At 46.0% G+C, this 24,378-nt stretch overlaps 1 pseudogene; it reads right to left on the reverse strand.

The window, feature by feature from the left end:
* Positions 1-76: 76 nt before the first annotated feature.
* LOC117887610 lies at positions 77-11,916 on the reverse strand (annotated as a pseudogene).
* Between the last annotated feature and the right edge of the window lie 12,462 nt (positions 11,917-24,378).

Raw genomic sequence — 24,378 nt, forward strand, 5'->3', positions numbered from 1 at the left:
TCGGCACTGTCCCTATAAAATCGGGACATCTGGTCACCCTACTTTCGTGGGAACCAAAGCCGTGATGGCTCTCTGCTCACAGATTGCACCTACGCTGCTCTCTGGTGGAGGGATGCAGTAGTAAAGGAATGAAATGACTTCTGCATGCAAAAAAAAAAAATCTGTACTCTCCTGAGAGGTCAGTTTTGAGCAACTCAAATAGTAAATAACTGCTTTATTGAGACATGTACATCAGCAGAGACAGAGAGAAGAAACTGGTCATCTCTGTAAGCAAAGGGAATTTTGTTTTCTGTAAGTGTAAAAGAGGGACAACCACACAACAGCTACAGTCAGCAACAGGGGAAACATACATTATGCATGTTTCCTGTTTTTGTCCTGAAGGAAACTCACGCTTCCCTTTCTATTACTACCTGGAAAGAGAGAAACATTATTTATTCCTTTTAGACATTAAGATTGGATTTTCAGCTGCCCTCAGCCAATTTCTAAAATGGCACCTGCAAGTGTTGTGCACTCACTTGTTTGCATATTCAAAAGCCATACAGGGGAGCACAGTGAGGCTGGATGGAACTGTCTAGCTTTGCTAAGAGACAGCGGGAGGAAACAGGACTATAATCTTTGAGTTTCTGAACGGTGCAAGCAGCTGAGGGGGATGCGGGGGTTATTGAGTGTGATACCCTAGGAGAGATGGAATGTAATGGAGAAAAGTATTTGTTGACTTTTCTAGAGTGCTGCTCATCACGAGAGTATCTGAGCATGCCACTGATCATTTAATTATTTATCCACAGTGGGACAGCTTCAACAGGAGAACTTCAGCCTGGATCTGGCCCCGCACAGAGAATAGGCAGCCAAATGCCTCTCTTCCCCCTGTTCGTGAATCACTCTGCAGCTTAGGCAGGAGACAGGTCTCTAGGCACATGCCCAGAAACAGACTCCTAGGCACCAAGGGAACTTTTACCCTGAACATATAGGCTCTGAGTGCGTTTAGCACCGACAGGGTTTGACTGGGGTTTTGTGCGTCGCAGCAGAGCCTAAAACTGGGAGTTAAGCACCTAAGTACCCTTCTGAATCTAGTCCTAAGTGACTTGCCCAAGATCACACAGAAAGCCTGTGGTAGGGCCAAGATTTGAACCTGACTGTCCTGAGTCCCAGTCTGGTGCCTTAGCAAAAAGATCATTTTCCATAAAATTTCTGTTAAGGCAAATTTCAGCTAAATAGCAGGACAAGATTTCTAACAATGAGATCTATTAGACTTTGGAATAATCTCCACAGGGCAGTAGGGGAAGTTCCATCACTTGGGAATAATCCTGCCCTGGCCCCTATGAGATGGACTGGCTGACCTAACGGGTCTTTTAAATTTCTAATTTCAGTGATTCTATGACAGCTTCTGTAACTGCCTGAATGGGCATGCAAGTGTGACGTAACTGCCTATGTAACTGCCAGCATTCCCAATGTAACTGCCTGAATGGGCATGCAAAGGCAGATTTAGTACTTAAAATAGTTTCAGTCATAAAATTATAACCCTAATTATACAGGCTACTTTTGAAATTTGTCCCTAAAAATGTGCGGTAGAAGGGTAAACTGTGGGGATATAACAGTAACCTTGTGGGAAATATCCAGCCCTTACAGAAGAGTAGAAATTTTCCAGCAAATAATAAATTCACTTAAAAATGCATTTTCCAGGGCACTGAAACTATTCACAAATTCACGTCAAATGCAGCAAATAGTTTTGTGCAAACTTTTTTTTTCTTCAAAAAAATTTGAAATGTTTTGTTTCTGACCATTTCAAAACTAGAAATTTTGACTTCATTTTAAAATGGTTTTGTTTAGAATTTTAAACAAATAGGGGGTGAAAAACACCCCCAAACAACTGAAAACTAAATAAAAAACTAAATAAAAAAAAACCTTTGGGGTCAAAGGAAAGATTAATCTGATCCAAAACAATTTACTTTTTGGTTTTTCATTTCAGCCCCTGAACCAGTTGTTGTTTTTTTTCAGGGCAAAACTTGAACTGAAAAATCAGTTATTCACTCAGCTCTACCAGCTCCGGTTTTCTAGTGTCCTGAGAGTGCTGAAGAGGTGAGAGAATTGAAGGAGCAGTGTGAGTAGGCTCCACTAGGGGTCAGTCCCTCCCATCCACTGCCTCTTGTTCAGAAGGAAAGGGGCTAAGAAGGTTGGACGGGGAAGGTGAAAGCAAGTAGGAGATACTATGAACAGTGCAAGCAAAAAAGGGCTGCAGTATAGAAAAAAAGGAAAATGGAACTGGCAATGCAGCTTTGACCAGGTACTCATACAGAATATGTTAAGGTAAATTATGAGGAGGCAGTAGTTACTTAAATGGAAGTTACATTAGGCATTTTTAGGGTGATCATGTTATTTCTACGCCTCTTCTGTAGGTAGCTTCTGAGCACTGGCCATACCGATGACACTACCAAGATAAAAGATCACATCCCATTACAAACTTAGGGCCAAAGTGATTTCAATGGAGTTACACCAGCAAAGATTGTGGCTCCTTAGTCTTAATTCTGTCTTTTTTGTACACCAATTTCTTGAGGTTTGTTCCTTTGTTTGTCATAGGGAAGCCTGGAGTCTATCTTACTGGTGAGCATAGCTGTGATTTCTAAGATAACTTAATCACCTTCAAGCATTCAGTGCAAACTGCACAGTTCCGTCTAACATTAATGGCTTACCTTTGTGGAGATAACTTCTAGGTTCTTAGCTCTAAACTTATTGACCTGAGACTCAGCAATATCTACTCGTTCCTTAGACTCCTTCAGCTCATGTTGTACTTTCCTGAATTTGGAGAGGTGAACATTGACTTGTGCATCCTGTAACCAAAATACAAAAGGAACTAAGCCCAAGGAGAAGTGACATCCTGGAATCGAGTATCAGAGCTGAAGTGGGCATCTCAGCAAATTGTAAATGAATGTTTGTTCCTGTTAAATGACTCACAGCCTCCTCAACTTGTCTCTTGTAGGATTTGACTTTCAACTGAAGTTTATCCACCAAGTCCTGTAACTTCAGCACATTCTTTTTGTCCTCTTCACCCTATTGAAAAGAGACCATGCCATACCTTTACGTTTTTGATGAGAAAAAAACATTTCAGGTGGATTTTCTCTTTTGCACCTGCCTGGAAAGTCAGCTCCTTGATGCACCATTCATATTTCCGAATGCCTTTGATGGCATCTGCATCTCGTTTCGGCTCTCCTTCCAGCCCGGACTCGAGCTCTTGGATCTGGGGAAGTAATTGAGAAATTAGGCACCAACTCTACTACAGGAGGCAGAGGCTGAAATTGTATTCTTCGCCACCAGCCTTCAGCTCCAGCACATACCCTGGACTCCAACTTCTGAAGCTGCTGCTTGCCATCCTTCAGTGACAGCTGCTCTGCCTCATCCAAACAGAGCTGCAGTTCCTTCACTGTCTGGTCCAGGTTCTTCTTCATCCTCTCCAGGTGAGTGCTGGTGTCCTGTTCCTTCTTCATCTCCTCCGCCATCATGGCTGCCTTGAAAGGTAAACCACACAATGAACTCAGTAAGGGACTCGGACAAACAGATACAAAGATACGGGCAGTCTGAGGGGTTGCTTATGACTCCAGCCACAGGATTCCTGTTACCTTATTAGCTGCTTGCTGAATGCTTATTACTGTGACCTTCCACCTGCAATGGGATAGAGTGGGGACGCTACAGTCCTGATAATGGAAGCAAGGCATTTGCACAATCAAATGGACTCTACTCACAGGGTGTGTCGAGTATGTCAATATGTGTGTACTGTATATGTGCATACATTGTTCATGCAGAGACACGGCCAACTTTTGTGGTTACCTTTGAGGTTGCAGAAAAGATTTAAAACAATATAAATGTTATTTAAAACAAAACTAGCGTGTGTGCAGCCTAGCATTTTGGTCTCCAAAGCTCAGACTATCCCCAGGGAAATTCAGGGAATATATCATAATAGGCCTTAGTGAGCAGTACAGCTACACTTGAAAAGAACTGATTCTAAAGTTACGAAGTACAATACAAAATTCCATGAAGTTCTGAGCTGTACGTGTAGGAATGGCTGTGTCTCACACAAGTGCTAGGTCAATAATTGCATACCTAAGCTCCACATGCCCACTAACTTCAGAACAAGGACTAGCTGCTAAGGAGCTTCACCTGCAGAGTTTAGCTGAACAGGTATATTAGCTGCCTAAAGAGGTGATGCTAGCTACATACGGACAGGGCGTATTTTCTAAGCTGTGCAAGGCAACTAGTTCTGGGGAAAGGTGATGGCCGTCATTAGGTGCACAATATAAAGTGAACAAGTTAGCTGAACATTTAACCTGTGTGATAGACCCAGGCCAGTTGGGTACAGCAGAGTAATAGAAGGTAGATATACTGGCCACTGGATAAGCAGTTTTCTGTTCCCTGAGTGACCAGAGCAGGGGCTGTGCTAGAGCAATCAGGAACCTGCTAGAACCAATTAAGACAGGCAAGCTAATTAAGACACCTGGAGTCAATTAAGAACATACTAGAATCAATTATGGCAGGCAGACTAATCAGGACACCTGGTTTAAAAAGGACCTCCCATCAGTTAGTGAGGGGGTGTGCAAGGAGGGAGAGAGAAGGTGTGCTGCTGGAGGACTGAAGAGTACAAATGTGATCAGGCTTCAGGAGGAAAATCCTGCAGTGAGAATAAAGAAGGTGCTGGGGGGAGGCCATGGGGAAGTTGCCTAGGGAGTTGTAGCTGTCATGCAGCTGATACAGGAGACATTGTAGACAGCTGCTGTCCACAGGGCTCTGGGCTGGAACCCAGTGTAGAGGGCGGACCCGGGTTCACCCCATTCCCCCCAACTCCTGATCGGACACAGGAGGAGTTGACCTGATCTGTGAGCAACACCAGAAGGGAAGGTCTAATTTGGAAAGAGATCTGGCCTGTCCCCGACGCACTAGGTGGGACACAGAGACTGCTGGGATTGTTCTCCCTTTCCCCCATGCTGGCCAGTGATGAGGTTAGCTGAGTGAATGGCAGGTTTGAGCCTCTAGCAGAAGGGGCCAAACTGAGGGCGGCCGTGAATCTCTGAGGCGAGCAAATCTGCAAAAAGCACAGGGCCCACCAAGGCAGAGGAGGAACTTTGTCGCACCTGCTATTCTGTGAAGCCACAAGGGACCATTATTTCTAAATTGTGTAAATTTTTTATCTCCTTTCTTCTGAGTTTTCTTCCTTAGGAATTAAATCCAAGTATCAGCAACATTCACTGACTGCCCCTGGAGATGTTATGAGTTTCCAGACTAATATGTTGGCCTTAGCTATGTTTTTAACAATATTTATGATTTAACTTTTCTTTTGCAACTAAACACAAATTGTTCCTTAGTGGTATGTACTATTCTGTAAAACATCAGTAACCTCTCCCTGCACTTATTACACAGAAACACTTACATTGATCTGGGAACCTGTGGGCTCAGTACAGGTACTCAATTTGGGTTTTATTTCTTACACAGTCACACAAATTGGAGGTAATTGTTCCATTCTACTCAGCACTGGTGAGACCTCAACTGGAGTTCTGTGTCCAGCTTTGGGCACCATACTTTAAGAAAATTATGAGCAAATTAGAAAGAGTCCAGAAGAGAGCAACACAAATGATGAGAGGTTTAGAAAACATGACTTATGAGGAAAGGTTGAAAGGAAGTCTTGAATTTAGTCTAGAGAAGAGAAGGCTGAGGGAGGACATGATAACAGCCTTCAAACTGGTAAAAGGTTGTAAAGAAGATGATGATCACTTGTTCTCCATGTCCACAGATGGTAGAACAAGAAATAATTGGCTTAGTTTGCCGCAAGGGAGATTCAGGTTGGATATTAGGGAAACTTTCTAACCATAAGGATAGTAAGCTCTAGAACAGGTTACCTAGAGAGGTTGTGGAATCTCCATCATTGGAGGTTTTTAAGAACATGTTAGACAAACACCTGTCAGGTATGGCCTAGGTTTACTTAATCTTTTCATTGGGGGGAACAGATTAAATGACTTCTTGAGTTCCCCACCAGCCCTTCATTTCTATGATTCTGTGAAACTGCTAACGGTTGCATTGATCCCTCGCACACCAGCCCCACTGCCCCGTGTGACCCCCTGCATCTTCATACATGGCTGCAAACAGATCTCTCATCTAGATTCTGACACCACACACTTTATCTCACAGCACACAGGGCAAATACTAAATGGTAAAAGAAGTAAATGAAATGAAACATTTAGATCTGTGATTGCCTTCTTTGCCTTCTCTTCAGCATTTCTTGCCTCTTAACTGGCCTCCTCCACCTCACTTTGGATTTGGGCAATATCGGTTTCCAGCTTCTTCTTTGTATTCATAAGGATGGTGTTCTACAAAAGAGAGAGAGAGTGAAGTAACTCTTGAGTCTCTGATCCTTTGTCCTGGGAAAGGATATGAAAAGATCCTGGAATTATTATTGGTTATTACTCGGTGTTTCTGTAGAACCAGGAATGTGTATAGCCCTGCAATGTGAGCTGCCTGGGTATGCAGGAGCTGCACCTGCTCAGTGGTGTCCATGAGCTCCTGTTCATATACTTTCCTGCTCCTCTCTGACTGTTCCAGAGCTGTTCTTAGCTCCTCAGTTTCACCCTGAATCTGGTTAGCTCTGCGCTCAGCCATGGCCACCTGCTCCTTCAGGTCGTCTTGGCCTCAGAGAGCATCATCCAAGTGCAGTTGCATGTCCTACATATAAAGGAGAGTTGATTTTGTTACTGAGCATGCTGGCAACTGTTTGTATGATTCATAAAAAAAAGTATCAGTTGGAGAGTTAAAGCAAAGACCTTGAGCACTCCTTGTGCTTCTGTGCCTCTGCAGTCTGGGGGCTGGCATGGCTCAGCTGGATCTCCATTTCATTCAGATCCCCCTCCACCTTCTTCTTTAGCCTCAGGGCTTCATTTCTGCTCTGTATTTCTGCATCTAGAGCACTCTGCATGATTTCCACAGTTCTTTGATGGTTCCTCTTTAACTGATCGATTTCTTCATCTTTCTCAATGATCTTTCTATCAATTTCTGATTTCACTTATGTCAGTTCATGCTGAACACAGAGAATTTTGGCCTCTTCATGCTCAAGAGTTGCCTTTAGGAGAGTGGGTAATAATGCAAAAATTAAATTTCAGGAAAACAATATTCTTCAGGATCCATTAATGGCTAATAGCCAGGAAGGGTAAGGAATGGTGTCCCTAGCCTCTGTTTGTCAGAGGGTGGAGATGGATGGCAGGAGAGAGATCACTTATGTTCTTATTCTCCCACTGATCTGACTAGGGAGTATTAGCAATGGTCACCCACATAAATGTTCTGTGCAAGTCCAGAACCCTGCACAGAATATTCCTCTCTTCCTTTGATATTTCAAATGAACTCACCTCTGCCTCTTCCAAATCCATCTGCATATCAGATTTTTCTATCTCAATCTGGTTTTTGGGCCTTTTCAAACTCATGGACGGTTTTGCCATTTTCTGCAATTTCCTCAGTAAAGTCAGCTATTTTCACTACGAAATAAACACCACAAATGAAATAAAGTGAAAAGGAGCCAGAGAAAAGTGAGAAGCACTAAAATGTAGCTCGAGTGACTGAGATCAGCACCTTATACAGATACACATGGGAAAATAAAATAGATAAAGCTGCAGAACGTACAGCTAATACAGACTAGGGACATCAAAAGAGCTAGGACAAGTGCCTCAATGAAGCTTCAGATAGCTCCGGCCTATCCACAGGCTGGAGGCTATTTTAATGACGGTGTCTGTTTATCCACTATTTTGACATTGTCCTTGTTAATATTTGTTAGCATCACTTCTGCAAAACGAAACTTTCAAAAAGCTGAGTTGCTAGTGACATCAGATCAGCCTCTTGAGTACTGCTTTCTTTTGCCAGGATTTCTGGCACCACAGCAAGATACCTGATGGGCCAGAGGGCACGTAGATATTTTGGGGGTATGGACTGGACAGTAAAAATCTCAGTATTTCTAGGCCTACATGGCACTGTATCCTGGCTACAATAGGTCTTATGGCTAAGGGCCAGATTTTCAAAGGTATTTGGGTGCCTAACAATACAGAACAAACAATACAGAACCTAATAGGATTTTCAAAAATGCCTATGTGCCTAACTCTCTTTGAAAATCTGGCGCTAAAGCATGTAACTGAGAGCCAGGGTTTCTGCTTTATTTTCCTGATTCTGTCCAGATTTGCTCTGTATTGTGCATTATCATTGTTCTAATAGGAATATGAAAAGGAAACAAGCAGCCCAAAGAAAACCACTTATGCTGTAAATTCTTGTTTTCTCGTTTGATTGTTTCAAGCTGATCTAAGGTTTCCTCATAGGCATCTTTCATTTTGAAAAGTTCTGTGCTTAGTGACCGTGATTCCTTTAAGGAAGCTTCCAGCTCCGATTGGCTCTCCTCATACTTTGCCTTCCACTCAGCCAGAACCTGAAAGGCATCAAAGATGGTTGATTAACTACCAGTGTTTAAAACTATTGTTTATTTTGTTCATGTCTCCATATCATCTGAAACCCATTTCACTACATAGCCACCTTCTGAAGGATCTACAGATGATTAGGCTCTTCTACAGCCCCAGTTTTTGTCTTGGGTGAGGACTGTAGATTTGGGCCCTTGAGAAGTTTAAAAGGTACCATTGCTCATCTCAAAGCTCATATGGCACCTTGTCAAAGCTCCTCTGTTTCTTGTCAAGAGCACCTGCCAGGGAATTTTCTCTCTCAACATCAATCTCAGGTTCTCCACTTCGTCTTGGAGCCTCTGCTTAGTCTTTTCCAGTGAAGCACATTTAGAATTCACCGCTTCAGCCTGCTCCTCAGCTTCTTGCAGGCGCTGAGCAAGTTTTTTCCTTAAAGAAAGTAAATAATAATCAATTTATGTAATTAAGTACATGCTCTTCTAACACTTTACCCTGCTTCTAAATCTTTACATCTGGATGCATGTCTTCACAAGAAACTGAAGCACCAGAGAAGCCCAACGATTAATCTGGTATTCTTTCTCCATTAGTAGCCAAAGTCAGAGACCTTCTAGAATTAGACAGAGCTCCGCAGTAAATGTGAAGAGAAGTGTAAAAGCCTCATAATGCACTTGCTTGTGCAGTATTATAATGCAGGTGCAAATTTCATTCTGAGTACATCTAGTGAAGAAATTATGATCTAAAACATGAGGACCAATAGTCTTTGTAATAGCTTTGATAGCTAGTGGAACTGCTATTTTTATATATTTACATGTCTAACTTGTTTTCTAAACTTACTAAACAGTTGTCCTGAGACCAGGCAGAAGTAAGGAAATCTTTGTGCTATTCCAGTGTCATTGTTTTTTTCAGTGCAGTCATTGTGAAAATAAAAAACACTAGAAATTTGGTCCTAACTGTATGTGATATCGCTGTGTCTGTGCAGTTAATAAATTGCTTCAATGTCAAATGCATTGTTGTTCCGATTCCAGAGCCAGACGAGTACCCAGAAGTCACCTCCTACAAGACAAGCCCAACAAAGAAAATAACAGAACACCACTAGCTGTCACCTTCAGCCCCCAACTAAAACCTCTCCAGCGCATCATCAGAGATCTACAACCTATCCTGAAAGCTGATCCTTTACTCTCACAGATCTTGGGAGACAGACCTGTCCTCACTTACAGACAACCCCCCAACCTAAAGCAAATACTCACCAGCAACCACACACCACTGAACAAAAACACTGACCCAGGAACCTATCCTTGTAACAAACCCCAATGCCAACTCTGTCCACATATCTATTCAAGTGACATCATCATAGGACCTAATCACATCAGCCATACCATCAGGGGCTCGTTCACCTGCATATCTACCAATGTGATATATGCCATCATGTGCCAGCAATGCCCCTCTGCCATGTACATTGGCCAAACCGGACAGTCTCTACACAAAAGAATTAATGGACACAAATCTGACATCAGGAATCATAATACTCAAAAACCAGTGGGAGAACACTTTAACTTGTCTGGCCATTCAATGACAGACCTGCGGGTGGCTATCTTACAACAGAAAAACTTCAAAAACAGACTCCAACGAGAGACTGCTGAGCTGGAATTGATATGCAAACTAGATACAATCAACTTATCATTGAATAAGGACTGGGAATGGCTGAGCCATTACAAACACTGAATCTATCTCCCCTTGTAAGTATTCTCACACTTATCAAACTGTCTGTACTGGGCTATCTTGATTATCACTTCAAAAGTTTTCTTCTCTTACTTAATTGGCCTCTCAGAGTTGGTAAGACAACTCCCACCTGTTCATGCTCTCTATATGTGTGTATATATATCTCCTCAATATATGTTCCATTCTATATGCATCCGAAGAAGTGGGCTGTAGCCCACGAAAGCTTATGCTCTAATAAATTTGTTAGTCTCTAAGGTGCCACAAGTACTCCTGTTCTTTTTTCAATAAATGATTGTTATTTGAACTACAGAAGATTCATGAAATCTCAGATGAAATGATGCAGTGTCTTCCAATAAGAGGCTCTATATAGATACTAAAGAAAATTTGGACACTTCCAGTCCTTCCACCACCCCAGCACGTACTTGGCCTCTTCCAGTTCCTCTTTGCGCTGAATGGCATCTGTCTCATATTTGATTCTCCACTGGGCAACTTCATTGTTGCAGGGCATGTTGCAGCTCACCCTTGGCTTCCTGCTCCTCCTCATATTGCTTCCGGAGCAAGTCGCAGTCATGGCGAGCGGACTGCAAGGCGTGGGCCAGTGCGTTCTTAGCCTAGAACTTGAACAAAATACTATCAACTTGTAACTGACCGCACTTGGGCCAGTGGCAATGAATGCACCCAGATCCTCTCAAACTCAAAGCATGTGCTTCTAGTGCTTCAGCAAAAGACTAAGTCCCCTAGCTCAGTGGTTCTCAACCAAGGGTACATGTACCCCTGGGGATACACAGAGGTCTTCCAGGGGTATATCAACTCATCTAGATATTTGCCTAGTTTTACAACAGGCTACATGAAAAGCACTAGCGAAGTCAGTACAAACTAAAATTTCATACAATGACGTGTTTATACTGCTCTACATACTATACACTGAAATGTAAGTACAATATTTATATTCCAATTGATTTATTTTATAATTACATGGTAAAAATGAGAAAAAAGCAATTTTTCAGTAATAGAGTGATGTAACACTTTTTTATTTTTATGTCTGACTTTGTAGACATGTAGTTTAAGTGACATGTAATATGGGGGTATGCCAGACAAATCAGACCCTCGAAAAGGGTACAGTAGGCTGGAAAGGTTGAGAGCCACTGCCGTACCTATTGCTGACTCATGAATCTCTTATGTGGACTGACCACTAGAAGACAAAGATGAATGCTCCTTATTGTGGGTTGTATATCTCCCTGACTGGAAATGCTCAACACTAACAGATTACAGATCAACAATGTTAAGACTAAGATCCAGGGGACAGGTTACCTACCACTGAAATTAATTTTAGTGGGTCACCATCAGAGACCTAGAATTAGACAGGACTCCTGTTAAACTATGAACATTCTATTCTTACTGTGTATATCTCTCCAGAATGACAATATATGGTATTAAGATTTAGGCTTCAATGCTTAAAATGCATCAATGCTGCATTTAAAAGATGAAGATTTAGATATCAATGCTGTTTCAAATCTAGAATATAAAATGTTTTCTTAATGAAATCAGGTCCAAATATTTCCTTAGAGCTTAGCATCCACTCAACAGTTATTAATACCTTGGTCTCTGCCTCTAGCTGCCTCTTCAGTTCCTCTAGTTGCTGAGTAAGTACCTGCTTGCTTCTGGTTAGCTGGGACAATATGCTTTCCTTTTCCTCTAGCTGACGACTCAGTTCACCTGTTACCAGAGAAGATACATTTCTATCACTTCCTGTTTTAAACAGTTTGAAAGCCATCATCTAATAGGAAAAATAGCCAGCATTAATGAGAAATTCCATACCTGCTCCAGGTCCAGGTTAAAGACAAAGCCTAGAATCTGTTAGTGCATACACCAAATGCCCTGCCTTTCACAGACACACAGATCCAAGGGGACATGCCATTTCTTTTGTCATTCTAAACAGTACACTTACCCAGGACAAAAATACTTTCTGGAGTTAGCATTGGATGCTTCCAGTGTCATTCATGAACCCTCTACTTTGGGTAGATTTCTGGGTATCCAAGATGGCTGTCACTACCAGTTTGTAGATAGTCAGTAATCAAAATGCCCATCCCACCAACTGAGTGCCCTGAAGGGCCCATCCCCGCAAAGTTATCAACTATTGTTGTATTTAGTTGTTATTCTAGGCCAAGCAGGTAGCACTGCCCACAGCTAAAGTTGCTCAACACCTTCAATTGATTATAACTAAACTTAAACTGTTTAGGCTGAAATTTTCTGTGCCAGGCATCTGCCTCAGGCCAGATTTCTAAACAGAATTTCAGCAAAAATACATCAGGTGTTGCTGAAAATTAGATTGGGGGAAATACATTGATTTCCCTATTTAAAAAAATTTCTGACACCCACTGAATGAAGCAGCTGTAGCAACCCCATGGTTTGGAAGAGGGAAGTGAAACCTGACAAAGAGGTGGCCTTTGTGACAGGGATGTGCCTTATGTTAGTCCTATGAAAATTCACCCACATTTGGCCAAGTAATAAATCTTTGACAAATCTCAGTGTGCACATGCTAAGTAGAGACATGCTAGAGTCCGGCAGCTAAATTCTCTGTCTTAGGGTTACCATATATCCAGGGTTTCCCAGACATTGCCTCTTTTTTGAGGCTCCATCCTCTGTGGGGTTGCCAACTGTCTAATCACACAAACCCAAACACCCTTGCTCCGCCCAGTGCCTCACCCCTTCCCCAGGGCCCTGCCCCCTGTCCCACCCCTTCTCTGTGGCCCCACCCTGCTCACTCCATCCCCCCCTTTCTCTGTCACTTGCTCTCCCACAACCTCTCTCGCTTTCGCCAGGCTGGAGCAGGGAGTTGGGGTGCAGGATGGGGTGCAGACTCTGAGCTGGGACCCAGGGGTTCAGAGTATAGGAGGGGGCTCTGGGCTGGGGTGCAGGAGGGGGTGCAGGTTGCAAGCTCTGGGAGGGAGTTTGGGTGCTGGAGGGGACTCGGAGCTGGGGCAGGGGATTGAGGAGTCGGAGGGGGTAAGGGGTGCAGGCTCTGGGAGGGAGTTGGGTGCAGGAGGGGGCTCCGGGCTGGGGTAAGGGATTGGGGTGCAGGAGGGGATGTGGGGTGCAGGCTTTGGGAGGGAGTTTGGGTGCAGTAGAGGGCTCAGGTCTGGGGCAGGACTGCAGTAGTGGGTGAGGGGTATGGGCTCCGGCCAGGAGGCGCTTACCTCAGGAAGCTCCCAGGCAGCAGCGCAGCGGGACTAAGGCAGCCTCCCTGCCTTCCCTAGGGAAGGGGCCACAGGGATGTGCTGGCCACTTCCAGGAACTACGGCCAATGGGAACTGCGGAGTCAGTGCTTGGGAAAGGGGCAGCACATAGACCCCCCCTCTGCCCTTCCACCCCCAGGGGCCACAGGGATGTGCTGGCCACTTCCAGGAGTGGTGTGGGTCTAGGGCAGGCCGGGAGCCTGCCTTAGCCCTGCTGCGCTGCCGGACTTTTAGCACCTAACATTTCCCAGTTTGGTTCAGTAGCCTCCGGGAGATAGAGCCCAATTACGGGAGACTCCCGGTGAAACCAGGAGGGTTGGCAATCCTAGTCCTCTGTCCAGGCAGATATTTCAAATAATGTCTAGGATTTTTGCAGAGCAGACGTTGCAGCTCAGAAAGAGCCCGGATTGGTCCGCTTCCTGATTGGTCCCGTCCCTGCATCCACGGTTGATTGGTCCATTCTCCTGCAGCCACAGCTGCCAGATCCCGCCCACCCAGGCCCTGGCTCCCAGCCCTGGGGAGGTGGTCCCCACAGGAATGTGTTGAGTGATGGCTATTGCTGAATCCTGGGCGTCCACCAGCCACCCTGCCACCGCAACGGGGAGCAACACTGCCCCCCCCCCCCCCATTTGTACCCCCCCCCAAATACCCCCCCCCCCCCCCCCCCGCGTGCCCCCCCCCAATTTCCCCCCCCCCCCCCCCCCAGCAGCGTACTTGGAACTGTGTATGCTGCATCCCCTCCCATCTCCTACATGCCACCCGGACTGCAAATAAGCCATCCCACTAAGCAGCTGTGCATACACCAACCTAGGGAAGCAGGGACTGAGCAGGACTTTCCCTGCAATTGCTGGTCCCAGCTGTCAGGGGCCATTGTGGGGCCAGGCACCAGAGTTGAGAGCAGGGTGATTGTGCTTCTGTGCTCTGAATGCTAAACCTGCTGGACCCCAGGCAGCATGGAGGAGGAGCAGCCTGGCTGGAATGTAGAGGGGTGAAGGAGTTCTGGGGTGGGTGAGAAGAGATGCAGGGAGAGGGAGAGATACAAACCTGGCGGGAAAGGGGATGTGGGCAGGGGAGAATAGACGAGAGGGGGAATAGGAACAAATGGGAGAGACACACAAGAGCTGGGGGCGGGATAGGATAGGACCAGAGCAGGGCAACATGGGCAGGAGCTAGGGACAGGCAGGAACAGAGGGGAGAAAGCAGGAGGAATTGGGTGGGCGGGAGCTAGGTGGAGATAGTAGCAGGGAAGGGGAAGAGGCAGGAATTGGAAGGGGGATAGGAGCAGAAGGGAGCAGGTAGAGGCTTGGGGGGGCAGAGACACAAGGCTTGGTAACCACTAGAGAACGCTCCACTCCAGATCTGAACTAGAACCCATTGTTTAGAGTCTCAACATTCTTTGCTGTCTAGCAGTAGCTGTGAAACCCACTGGCAAAGTGTGTGTCCTATCCCCCTTTAGTGGCTGGTTCACATAAAAGATAACAACCTTCTACTGCTATCAGTTACTCTGTTAGCTCTAGTGGTGGAAGTGTGCGCTGTGAATCCAAAGGTCGCAACCTTGTTGACGATCCATCAGGGGGCCCCAGTGTGGTCCCATGGAATGACATTTTTGTTTTTTTCAGTGTTTAAGTTTATTAAAACCATAGGAAATTACATCCAAAACACTACATTAAAAGAATGTTACGGCTGTGCCTTGACTTTACAAAAGTTAGGAAATACAGCGTTACATTTTCCTATGCAACCTTAATTTGCCCCTGTTGTGTTTATGTATTATGATATAGTCTTCAATTATGTGATTATGCTGGTTCCCTGGATGTGGAGCCAAACATAGGGAGCATGTCCTGAAATGATACCCACAGTGACAGAGTTTAGGGAGTCCTGCTGGCTCTCTACGGTCCTCTTTGACTTCCTGGAGTCCCTTCACACATGGCCAGCATGGAAACCTTAGGCGGATGGCTAAGCCCTACTTGGGGTACAGCTAATGCTGGCCAGGCCTGGGCTAAGGCTGAGTCATAGAGGGCCAAGGCTTGTGTGACAGTCTGCCATTACAAGTAGGCAGCTGAGAATCAACAACTGATGAAAGAACAAGAGAATCCTCCCTGCCTGCTCCCTCATCCTACCACACCCCACCTCCCCTGCAGGCAGGAGGGCCCCTTGCCTGGCTTCCATTGAGGGCAGTGGGCATGAGGCACCAGAAGGGACCTTGCAAGCAGCTTTCTCCTCTAGCACAAGAGGGATGTTCCATCCCTGCAGCGGGGAGCTGGCCCCTGGGGTGGGAGTGCAACGTGCCTCCCACCAAAAATGGAAAACAAGAGAAAATAAGGGATCAAGGCTCCAATACACCTTTTCTCAATTAGTTATTCATGAAAAATCTATATTCAGAAATCCACAGTTCAAATTAAATTAAAATAAATCCAAATATATTGAACTATGGAAATACACAGGTAAGGCATCCAAATAGCCTTAACTCTGCCTTGTAATGATGTGTTGCAATAACCATGCAGTTATGATTAAGGCATTTTAGTGTTTATGGTTTATGTTTATAGATTTAATTGATTTTTAAACACATATTACATTGTTTTCAGAGTTATTTATTTTTCCCCTCAGGATGATGGCACTACAGGGCAGAGTTAAGATCTTCTGTATAACAGAGCACAACCTACATGTAGGCAATGGAGTCACATGATAAGGGTTGGCAAGGAAATGAAGAAGACTGGACATTTATCAGCAACAGAAGTAGGAGACCCCAAAGAAAAACTTCACAGATGGATGTGTGGAATCACTACTGGGGGCTGAGCAAGATGTCTGAAGAGAACAAGCTGCAAGAACCAACTGGAGGAAAGGACCTACAGATAGTGCAGGAAGGAATTGAGAACTGCTGCTCTGTTTAAACCAGACTGACCTTGGACAAACCCAAGAGAGCATCCACAACTGGCCAAAGAAGACAGACAATCTTCACTGGGGACTCCATACTAAGAAAAATGGACAGACCATTCTGCAAGGAGTAGAAGGACTAGAGTCCAAGGTGAGCAGGACCTTGACAGTGTTCCAATGACACTGTGACAGAGTATGTGTTCCCTATGTTCACACCCTACACACTATTGTAATAATGTTTGTTGCAAGGCATGTCTTGTGAGGGATCATTTAAAAACTCATAATTTGCTGATCAATAATAGCACAGCAAAATGCAAGTAGCAGCCTTATATGTGAAGTTATACACACAAGCTGAAATCATGACTAAAGTATGTTTTCCAGATAAGTCTGGGGAGTGGGCAAACCTGTTCCTCAAAAACATAGGGCAATCTAATGCCTCAGCCAGGTGTCAACAAGGCTAATGGACCATTACCAGCTAAGTGGCCATTATTTGGCAGGAAAGGGGGCAGGGGCAAAAATCTACATCTTCTCAAGGGAACAGTATGGAACTTCCTTCCACACAGACAGCCTATCACCTTGCTCCCAGCTAGAAATCCTTCTCAAATGGTAGGGGAGTACGACTATAAAAAGAAGGAACAGACATCCCCCTCTCTCTCTCTCCCTGCCCTTCACATTCACTGCACCTGTGGAGACAAAGGTTCAGATACACCTTTTCTCAACTAGTTAGTCATGAAAAATCTACATTCAGAAATCCACAGTTAAGATTAAATTAAAATAAATCCAAACATGTTAAACTATGGAAATGCACAGATAAGGCAACCATTGGACTCATGGGGAAGGGTCCTGACCTAAAGAGCTTGATCAGTAAGACTGCTGAAAGCATGTGGTGAAAAACTTTGCATTGAATCTAACATAGTTTGTTAAGTTAGTCAGCAGTTCACATTTTATCTTTATTCTTTTGCAACCATTTCTGACTTTGGCTGGATTATTACTTGTATTCACTTAAAATCTTTCTCTTTTTGTAATTAATACATTTGTTGTATTGTTTTCTCTAATCCTGTGTGTTCAAGTTGAAGTGTCTGGATAACTCCATTTGGGGTGACAAGTCGTGTGCATATTATACCCCCCAAGGAATAATGAGCTCAATATATTTGTACTGTCCAGGAGAGGGCTCGGCAGTACAGGACATATATTTCTGGGGGGAAAGTTGGGACTGGGAGTGTGTTGGGGAATCACCCTGTAGTAATCTTTAAGGCTAGTAAGAGTAAAGGCATGACTGGCTGCACACAGACATGGCTGGGGTGATTTACATGCTAGAGGGTATTCCATGGAAGTTCCCTCCATTTTATACTAGTCTAAAGTAGACCACAAAGGAGAAAAGGTGAAAGAGCCCCCTCAGTCTGATCTAACAGCCAGAATCTGTATTTCTTTGTTGTACAAACACAGTGAGTGGATTTTAGTCAGCAGAGCAGCTGTTTAACACTTTGTCCAATACAAAACGAGAGAGTATGAATCCAGCACATCTGAAAATTGTGATCACTGTGATCTGATAAACATGCATTTTGTGAAAATGCAATTTTAAAAGATGATTTTTCAGTAATGACCATTACAATGATACATAAATAAGGGGCACTCCTAAGAGACTCCAATAACAACTGAGGCTAATCAGGAGCTCTCCTCACCCAAGTAGATTTCCAGCAGTGCACGGTTTTCAAATTACAGCATTCCATGGGCCTGGCCAGTCAAAGGCCAGATTTTCAAAGGAGCTCAGCACCAGCTGAAAATCTGGCCACTTTAGTTAGGTGACTAAATGGATGCTAAGCACTGCTGAAAATCTGACCCTAGACACGGAGCAAGATGTCAGTCACATAAAAGTCAGGGATTCTGCCCAAAGGGGCTTACTCAAGGTAAAAGCAGATAATTCTCTAATTATGTTTGCAAAAAATATTGCAGTGTCAGTAATAATCTTTCTATTCCCAGCTTATCAGGGAAGCACATTTCACTGTAATTACAGAGCACCATGTCCCATAGCATAGCTTGCACTGCAGAAGACATGTCCTTCAGAAGTGTAAAAAGAGCAATTGCCTTGCTAATGAAAGGTGTCCATGTCTAGAGCTGATAATTGTTAGCTAAGTGCTGGAGGCTGGATCTGAATCACTCCTCTAATGAGATACATTGAGTGGCAGCAGGGTACAGTATCACATTGGATAGATAAACACAACCATAGTGAAAAGGACTCACACGTCCATAGCGCGCCTTGCATAGACCTGGAGCAATGCTTCTCACTGTGTCACTGTATCAACATTCAGCCCAGATTACGAGCTAATGGACGTGAAGAACAGATTGAAAAATAACTTTCGGTCAGTTAATTCGACATTCCCTGCCTCTTCTTGAGCCTGGTCTACACTACGAGTTTAGGTCGAATTTAGCAACGTTAAATCGAATTAAGCCTGGACACATTCACACGGCTAAGTCCCTTTTTTTGACTTAAAGGGCCCTTTAAACCGATTTCTTTACTCCACCTCCGACGAGGGGATTAGCGATAAAATCGACCTTAGCGGGTCGGAATTGGGGTAGCGTGAACGGGATTCAACGTTATTGGCCTCCGGGAGCTATCCCACAGTGCTTCATTGCGTCCGCTCTGGACAGCACTCTCAACCAGGGCCGGCTCTAGGCACCAGCAAAACAAGCTGGTGCTTGGGGCGGCACATTTTTAGGGGAGGCATGGCCGGCGCCAGAATGCCGCCCCTAAAAATGTGCCCCGGCCGCCCTAGCTCGCCACAGCGCGCAAAACAGCTGATTTGCGTGCCGCTACTCGCCCTCCCTCCCAGCCTCTCAAGCCTGGGAGGGAGGGGGAGCAGCGGCGCGCGAATCAGCTGTTTCGCGTGCCGTGGCCGCTCGGGGTCTCCCCCTCCCTCCCAGGCTCTCAAACCTGGGAGGGAGGGGGAGACTCCAAGTGGCCGCGGCGCAGGCGCCGCTTCTCCCCCTCCCTCCCTCCTAGGCTTGAGAGCCTGGGGAGAGGAGGCAGGGCTGGGGATTTGGGGAAGGGGCGGAGTTGAGGTGGGGCCGGGGGTGGGGTAATTAAAAAACGGGCAGGGGGGCGGCCAAAATTGTTTTTGCTTTGGGCGGCAAAAATCCTAGAGCCGGCCCTGCTCTCAACTCAGATGCACTGACCAGGTAGACAGGAAAAGCCCCGCGAACGTTTGAATTTCATTTCCTGTTTGCACAGCGTGGAGAGCACAGGTGACCATGCAGAGCTCATCAGCACAGGTAACCGTGATGGAGTCCCATGATCGCAAAAGAGCTCCATCATGGACCGAACAGGAGGTACGGGATCTGCTCGCCATATGGGGAGATGAATCGTAGCAGTAAACGAAATGACAAAATATTAGAAAAGGTCTCCAAAGCCATGAAGGACAGAGGCCATAACAGGGACGCACAGCAGTGCCCCGTGAAAATTAAGGAGCTAAGGCAAGCATACCACAAAGCCGGAGAGGCAAATGGAAGGTCCGGGGCAGAGCCGCAAACATGCCGCTTCTACGCGGAGCTGCATGCAATGCTAGGGGGTGCAGCCACCATTACCCCAATCCTGTACTTTGACTCCATCAATGGAGAATCACGCAACAGGGAAGCGGGTTCGGGGTATGAGGAAGATGAGGATGAAGACAATGAAGATATCTCACAGCAAGGAAGTGGAGAAACCGGTTTCCCCAACAGCCAGGATATGTTTATCACCCTGGACCTGGAACCAGTAACCCCCGAACTCACCCAAGGCGTGCTCCCAGACCCTGAGGGCACACAAGGGACCTCTGGTGAGTGTACCTTTGTAAATATTACACATGGTTTAAAAGCAAGCGTGTTTAATAATTAATGATTAATTTGCCCTGCCAATCGCGGCCAGTACAGCTACTGGAAAAGTCTGTTATCATGTATGAGGATGGAGCGGAAATCCTCCAAGGACATCTCCAGAAAGCTCTCCTTCATGTACTCCCAAAGCCTTTGCAAAAGTTTTCTGGGGAGGGCTGCCTTATCCCGTCCGCCATGGTAGGACACTTTACCACGCCAGGCCAGTAGCACGTAGTCTGGAATCATTGCATAACAAAGCATGGCAGCGTATGGTCCCGGTGTTTGCTGGCATGCAGACAACATCCATTCCTTATCGGTCTTTGTTATCCTCAAGAAAGTGATATCATTCACGGTCACCTGGTTTAAATGGGGCGATTTTATTAAGGGGACATTCAGAGGTGCCCATTCCTGCTCTGCTGAACAGAAACGTTCCCCACTGTTAGCCACGCGGTGGGGGGGAGGGGTGAAGTGATCATCCCCGAGAATTGGGGGGGGGGAGGGAGGTTAGTTGGGTTTGTGCTGCATGTTAACCCAGAAACCACAGCCCCTCCTTTTACATTGCAAACCCATTTTAAATGGCCAACCCAACGGGTGCTTGGTATGGGAAATGAGGGCGCTACTGTTAAGGGCTGGCTTTGTTAACCTTCTTAACCATTCCCACATGTTAAGAAGGTTAACAAAGCCAAAAGACAGTGGCTTACCATGGCTGCCTGCAAGCCGAAATCTGTTGCTGGCACTGCGTGAGTGATCTCTCACACCAAACCGGCAGGCCCTCAATATAAGAGGAAAAATGCGACCTTGTAACAAAAGAACATGTGCTGTGTAATGTGAACAGCAAAATTTAACGTGAAAGAGTGTACCCATTGTTCTCTAAAATGTGTCTTTTCTTAACCACCTCTCCCTTCTCCTCCACCAGCTGCAAATGTTTCTCCTTCGTAGAGGCTAGCGAAGATTAGAAGGAGAAAACGGTGGACTCGGGATGATATGTTCTCGGAGCTCCAGATGTCCTCCCACGCTGACAGAGCACAGCAGAATGCGTGGAGGCAGTCAATGACTGACTACAGAAAAGCACAATATGAATGAGAGGAGAGGTGGCGGGATGAATCGCGGGCTGAAAATGATAGGTCGCGTCAGCTTGTAGACAGAAGGCAAGAGTCGATGCTCCGGCTGCTGGAGCATCAAACTGATATGCTCCAGCGTATGGTTGAGCTGCAGGAAAGGCAGCAGGAGCAGAGACCACCACTACAGCCCCTGTGTAACCAACAGCCCTCCTCCCCAAGTCCCACTGCCTCCTCACCCAGACGCCCAAGAACACGGTGGGGGGGCCTCCGGCCACCCAGTCATTCCACCCCAGATGATTGCCCGAGCATGGGAAGGCTGGCCTTCAATAAGTGCTAAAGTTTTAAAGTTTTAAACTGCAGTGTGTCCTTTATCTTCCCTCCTCCCACACCCTTCCCAGGCTACCTTGGCAATTATCCCCCTAGTTGTGTGATGAATTAATAAAGATTGCATGAATGAGAAGTAACAATGCAAGCGGTGCTCAAAGGGGGGAGGGCAGGGTGGGGTGGTTGGTTTACAGGGAAGTTGAGTGAACCGGGTGCGAGGGGGCGGAAGGTTCATCAAGGAGAAACAAATAGAAGTTTCACACCATAGCCTGGCCAGTCACAAAACTCGTTTTCAAAGCTTCTCTGATGCGCACCGCGCCCTGCTGCACTCTTCTAACCGCCCTGGTGTCTGGCTGCGCGTAATCAGCGGCCAGGCGAGTTGCCTCAACCTCCCACCCCGCCATAAAGGTCTCCCCCTTACTCTCACAGATATTGTGGAGCGCACAGCAAGCAGCAATAACAATGGGGATATTCTTTTCGCTGAGGTCTGAGCGAGTCAGTAAGCTGCACCAGCCCGCTTTTAAATGTCCAAATGCACATTCCACCACCATTCGGCACTTCCTCAGCCTATAGTTGAACAGGTCCTGACTACTGTCCAGGCTGCCTGTGTACGGCTTCATGAGTCATGGCATTAAGGGGTAGGCTGGATCCCCAAGGATCACGATAGGCATTTCAACATCCCCAACGGTTATTTTCTGGTCCAGGAAGAAAGTCCCTTCCTCCAGCTTTCGAAACAGACCAGAGTGCCTGAATACGCGAGCATCATGTACCTTTCCTGGCCATCCCACATTGATGTTGGTGAAATGTCCCTTGTGATCCACTAGGGCTTGCAGCAGCATTGAAAAGTACCCCTTGCGATTTATGTACTCGGTGGCTTGGTGCTCCGGTGCCAAGATAGGGATATGGGTTCCGTCTATCGCCCCACCACAGTTTGGGAATCCCATTGCAGCAAAGCCATCCACTATGGCCTGCACATTTCCCAGAGTCACTACCCTTGATATCACCGGGTCTTTGATTGCCCTGGCAACTTGGATCACAGCAGCCCCCACAGTAGATTTGCCCACTCCAAATTGATTCCCGACTGACCGGTAGCTGTCTGGCGTTGCAAGCTTCCACAGGGCTATCGCCACTCACTTCTCAACTGTGAGAGCTGCTCTCATCCTGGTATTCTGGTGCTTCAGGGCAGGGGAAAGCAAGTCACAAAGTTCCATGAAAGTGCCCTTACGCATGCGAAAGTTTCGCAGTCACTGGGAATCGTCCCACACCTGCAGCACGATGCAGTCCCACCAGTCTGTGCTTGTTTCCCGGTCCCAGAATCAGCGTTCCACGGCATGAACCTGCCCCAGTAACACCATGATTTGCACATTGCTGGGGCCTGTACTTTGTGAGAGGTTTATGTCCATGTCAATTTCCTCATCAATCTCGTCACCGCACTGCAATCGCCTCCTCGGCTGGTCCTGGTTTTGCTTTGGCATGTCCTGGCTCTGCATATACTCCAGGACAATGCGCGTGGTGTTCATAGTGCTCATAATTGCCGCGGTGACCTGAGCGGGCTCCATGATCCCAGTGCTATGGCGTCTGGTCTGAAAAAAGGCACCAAACTAGTATCTGACGGAGGGAGGGAGGGGCGAGTGACGACATGGCGTACAGGTACAGGGAATTAAAATCAAGAAAGGTGGCTGTGCATCAGGGAGAAACACAAACAACTGTCACACAGAATGGCCCCCCGAAAGATTGAACTCAAAACCCTCGGTTTAGCAGGCCGTTGATTTCATGGAGAGAGGGGGAAGCAAATGAATACAGAACAAATCTGGTCCATCTACTTTTTACATCTTAAGCTGGCAGGCGACGGTGCAGCATGACTGATAGCCCTCGGCATCTTCTGGGTGCTTGGCAGAAAATACTGGGCGCTTGGCAGAAAATAGTGTACTAAAACTGATAGCCATCATCGTCAAGACGGTTCGATAGGACTGAGCATGTCTGCCCAGATGCCCATGATTGAACTGCAATATGATGACGATGGATATCAGTCTTAACACACCATCTACTGCCAAAAGGATCAGGATCCAGGGTGAATGCAACAGCACTAGTGCAGCCAATGGCACGTCATGGCGCCAAGAGTGTGTGCCCAGGCAGATTAGGATCCTGCCTCCTGAGGTCTGCTAGTGTTGGTTATCAGGAACTGCGGAGTGCATGTCACTCCGTATGGGAAACGCAATACAGCTTGCTCAGTCAGGTCTTCCTCAGCCATTCTGCCCAGCGGAGACACAACCCAGTGCACCCCTACAGGCACAGTGAAGAGCACAGTTGCTCTTTGGTTCTTTATCTTTCTGGGAGCAAATCTTTCAGTTCATTGTGCAATGAATGAGGCCAGACGGGTGCTGTGTGGTCTCGTGATTGCCTTCTTTGTGACATGCACTGCTCTGTGCAAAGCTGAGAGAATGCAGCTCCGTGCTGAAGAGCAGTTTGCGTGCTGTATTCCACCCCCGTCTCTGCAGAACTGCTCTCTTTTAAGATAACAGGCAAAGCAAAGTCAAAGTTGGACTACATTTTTGTTTGTGAAGCATAAATGTCTGTGCTTTTTCCCAGCATGTTTTTTCATTGGAAATTGAGATATGGTCTACCCACGAGCAGATTATATGGCACATAAGAGAACTTTTTTCAGAGTAACAGCCGTGTTAGTCTGTATCCGCAAAAAGAAGAACAGGAGTACTTGTGGCACCTTAGAGACTAACAAATTTATTAGAGCATAAGCTTTCGTGGACTACAGCCCACTTCTTCGGATGCATATAGAATGGAACATATATTGAGGAGATATATATACACACATACAGAGAGCATGAACAGGTGGGAGTTGTCTTACCAACTCTGAGAGGCCAATTAATTAAGAGAAAAAAA

The sequence above is a fragment of the Trachemys scripta genome, chromosome 14, assembly GCF_013100865.1.
Source record: "Trachemys scripta elegans isolate TJP31775 chromosome 14, CAS_Tse_1.0, whole genome shotgun sequence".
Lineage (NCBI taxonomy): Eukaryota > Metazoa > Chordata > Testudines > Emydidae > Trachemys > Trachemys scripta.